Source organism: Poecilia formosa, unplaced genomic scaffold, assembly GCF_000485575.1.
Source record: "Poecilia formosa unplaced genomic scaffold, Poecilia_formosa-5.1.2 Scaffold250, whole genome shotgun sequence".
NCBI lineage: Eukaryota > Metazoa > Chordata > Actinopteri > Cyprinodontiformes > Poeciliidae > Poecilia > Poecilia formosa.
In genome coordinates this window covers 83,089-87,536 of record NW_006800189.1, presented here as the reverse complement: position 1 = coordinate 87,536, position 4,448 = coordinate 83,089, and the positions used below count along the sequence as shown (strand labels likewise).

Here is a 4,448-nt window from a genome sequence, read left to right as displayed (position 1 = left end):
TGTTTTTGGTTCCCTGTTCAGTGCCTCGTGTTGATAACTGTCCTGCTAGATTTGTTCTTTTGTTCTCAGTTTACCGTCAGGTTGTTGTTATTTCAGTTCTATGATGAGATTTTTTTTCTTTATCAGTTCCCCATTTTCACACTCGACCTTCCCTATCCATCGTTTCAGTTTCTCAGCTTCAGGGAGGTTCATCCTTTGTCCTCGTGTCTCTTGTTTCCTGGCTGCTGTATTTGGGGTCCACTTCTTTAAAAACACCACAGATTTATCCTTATACTTTGTATAAGTGCTGTACACTTTTTATGTCCTCTGTACATAACAGATCACAGACAAACTGAATCTGAATGTGTTGTGAAGACAAAAAGGACACTTTGCTTCTTTTTTATGAAATATGTGCAGCATATTTATTGATCTAGTTTTTAATTCAAATATCTTAGTACACTTGAAATAAGACAAAATTACCTTTCAAGTAACTTCTGAAAGATATAGGAGCTTAATTTGAGTCAATAATTTTGGAATATTGAGAAAAAGTAGCAGCTTCACTGGCAGAATGATGGAAGTTATAGGTGAAAAAAAAAATCTGCCAGCTCGATGTTTTTCAACAACATTCAAGAATCATTGACTCAAATCAAGCTCCATACCTCTTTGAAAAGTTACNCATTAACTTATTGTCAAAACCTGACGGGTATGTTTTTAAGAGCTTGTGGTGTTTTTAGAAGCAGCTGAGGCCCAATTGGAAGTTAAAAAACAAAACAAGTGAATTTTGCCCAACACATCCACTTTAAAAACAATGGATTGATGAGAGAAAAGGCAGCCAAAGAACAAAGAAGAAGAAGTTGACATGATTTTCTTGACAAGTGACAGGAAAAGTGATTATGAAATCATGAAAAGGACGGGTGAGGCCTCATCAGTGATCCACTTCTTCTGCAGTGCTGCTGGAGTTGAGCCATTAGGCAAATCTCAGGATTTATCTGTACAACCTGATCCACTGCTGTCACCTATCGGGCCGTGAACTCTGCGTACTCAGAGTCAGAACAGTGACACGTCCGCAGGCCCAGAGCGCTCAACAAGAGGAGCCACTTGTGCTGCAGGCACCTTGTAAGCCTTTGCTTCTCTCTTCAAGAGTTTGTCAAGAAAATCCAGATGGGTGGGGCCTGCAGAGATTACATCTTCCAACTGGTCCCATCTGGTGGGAATCCTCAAAGAGGATCAGGAGAAGGAAGATGAGGACGCAAAACTCACTCCTCCAGCAGTTGGAGAGCAGAACGCTACAGATGTTTTCATTTATTACTGAAAATATATGGAAATAAACATGTCAGCAACAAATATTTTTAAACGGTCACCAACTGTGAAACGAGTAACAGACATTACATTTTGTCAAGTGCCATGATCAAAATCGTCAATATTTTGATCAATATTCCAGTTATTATGTTTCTAAAGCAACTTTAAACGGGTGCGGTTTTTAGTCTGGACTTAAAGGAACTCAGTGTTTCGGCTGTTTTGCAGTTTTCTGGAAGTTTGTTCCAAATTTGTGGAGAGTAAAAACTGAATTCTGCTGATTCTCTATGGTTGAGGGGAAGCAGAGCAGAACCAGAAGACCTGAGAGGCTTGGAACAACAAAAACGGATTTTCAGTGCATTTCGCTGCTACACTGTAAAACCACAAAACCTTACCAAGTGATTTTGGTCTAGTTTCTAGTGCAAATACCTTAGTACACTTGAAATAAGACAAAACTTCCTTAAAAGTAATGTTTCAGCAAGGAATATGAACTTTTTAAAAGTAAATAATTCCTTAATACTGATGAAAAAGCTCTAGTTTCACTGGTAGATCATTTCACTTATAAAATGGGAAAAATGTCGTGTTATAAAAATGTCATGTTGAAAAATGTCATGTTCTGCTGGCAGAAATAATCTGCCAGCAGAACTAGAGCTTTTTCGTAAACATTAAGGAATTATTTTCTTTAAAAAGCTCTTACATCTTGCTAACTAATTAAACCAAAACTACTTGGTAAGGTTTTTTGTTTTTGCAGTGTAAGTTGTTCAGTGATTTATAAACTAAGAGAAGTATTTCAAAGTCTTTTCTTTGACATACAGGAAGCCGGAGTAATGACTTTAAAACTGCTTTTTGTTTTTTAATCTGAATAAATCAGCGTTTCTACGTGTGTGAGGTTCAATTTCCAGAGATTTCTACTGCCACCGCTCAAGGGAATAACAATGTCACATATAATCATGTCTAATTATACAGGATAATATTCTCTCAGTTTTTATATTTAGTGTACAAAGAGTAAAACCCCAAAGCTCCTGACAGAAACATTCATTACTGAGAAACACCCACAGGTGCCTGCTGTTTGTATGCAACCCCACAAGGTGATTTTTTTACAAATTAAAATGTTTTCTGAAAAAAACAAAAGGCACTGAGACACAGAGAGCTGCTTCCACTCACCAGAAACATCGTCTTGACTACCAACATCCACCCGGTGCTCGATACAGATAACCCCCCACGGACTGTAAGGCAAAGCTAGCAGCGCGCGCACACACACACATGCACACACACACACACGCGCACACAGAGACACATGAAGCTCTGTTCCTCACACCGCTCTCTGTGCTCACATTAGGAGTGCTCCCTGCAGACATTCATTGCATTAAACAGTCAGGGAGTTGCATGTATGCATGGGCCGTAATTGGCGGATTAAAAATTCCTACACAGTTGTGGCACTGTTGATTTTGCCGTCTCTGATCCCCCAGTGTATTCGTTTCAAAGGCCTGTTTGGTGAAAAAAAAAATAAAACACAGTTAAATGTGCAGCCTGAGTGTGGTGAAACACACACACGGTATAATTGGGGCCTTTTACATCCAGATAAATTATGCATGAACTAAATGATGAGGGTTTGTGGCCCCTGCTGATGTGAAAACTGCAAAGGATTTTGCAACACTAAGGGGAAAAATAGTGTAAAAGAAAATATGAAAAACAGATGAGCAGGTTTGCTTTTACATTAAATAATCATTTGTACACAATTTGTTGTTTTTTTATAGGCATATATGATATTTTGTAGCACAGTCCAGCAACTGTATCACCTTCAGTTGCCATAAAGCTGCTGTATACATCAAATATGACTTATAAATTTATTACTTCATAAATTAACGCCATGAAAGAGCAGGAAAGAGCAGGCTCCTCTATTAACCCTTTAACAAAATATGTATATTTTTTACCAGTGTTTTACTAAGAAGTAGCTCATCTAATGAGCTCAGCAGATGCCCAGTTCCAGCAAGTGTTTGCTAATCGCTGCTGGCTAGTCTGAAGGTCCTGAGGAGAATGGCTGCTCTGTAGCTTGGAAACTGCAGCTTGGAGGAGGAGCTTTGTCGCTGAAGGCGGGGCTAGATCCACCCTGGTGTTTTGCACAGCTTAATGGTTGCCATGGTGATTCAAGGATTTCTCAAACATGCATGAAAGAATCAAGGCAACACTCCAGGTATATTTTTGATGAGGGAATAACACTGCAACATGATGTAAAGCTCTAAAAAGTCTATTTTACATAATGCCGTCCCTTTAAATACAGTTTCTACTTATTATACCAAACCAGATTAAATTAAAACCAGAAACAGAGTCGGTTTGATGAGAATCTTGATTGTTGTTGGGATCTGGGAGCAAAAGCGTTTCCCAACATGCAGACACACGCACATTCTCTCCCACACACAGAGATAGTAAATCTGGGTTTAATGCCGCAGGCTGGGTGGGGAAATAACCACCGGCTAAATACTGGTGGTTACTTCATGGCTGGAAGACGACAATTATCTTTCCTCAGTTGTGAAAAAATAATTACACATCTAGTTGTTTAAAGGAGAAGCACTTTGTGATTTGTAAGAGGAAAAAGTCCCTTTGCTGCTCTTAAAAAGTTTTACATTTACTTACAAAAAACTTTTTTTCATCACTTTATAGTTTACTGTTGCTGCCTTCTGTTGGGCTGCAAATATAATGTTTCAGGTGCAAGTTAATTGTTGTGATAATTACTATTAGCAAGACAAGACGTTAAAGTAGTTTTTTTACATAAAAAGTATTTATATGCGTCAGTTTGCACTCTAGAGAAACTAAAGCACTGACATAATTTGTAGACAAAATGTGTGTCTGCTGCTTATAAAATATACACATCAGCATAATAGAAATGCAACATATTTAGTTTTAGCTTCAAGCACTTTATTTTTTTTAAGAGCTTGAAAACTGTCACGTTCAAACAACCTACATCATTCAAACGTTGCACAAAAAGGAGAAAGACGAGAGAGATTTAAATTTACTTGCAAGGAGAACGGACAGACACGTGCATTAGTTAAAATCTCCTACCGCTCTAAAGCACGTTCTGCCGTACTCTCTTTTATTTCCTTAGGGGGGTCATGGCTGATCTTGAGTTAATTAGATAGTGTTACTGTTTCTTCTGTTGTTTTATCTGGAGTCAC

General features: G+C 38.3%; 1 long non-coding RNA gene across 1 annotated transcript; it reads right to left on the bottom strand.

Moving 5' to 3' along the window:
* Positions 1-661: 661 nt before the first annotated feature.
* LOC107838402 (uncharacterized) lies at positions 662-2,932 on the bottom strand. The gene is made up of 3 exons (XR_001664461.1): positions 2,703-2,932; positions 2,440-2,514; positions 662-1,287 (listed from the first exon to the last, which is right to left on the bottom strand). It is a non-coding gene; the product is annotated as an uncharacterized LOC107838402 (long non-coding RNA).
* Positions 2,933-4,448: the final 1,516 nt, after the last annotated feature.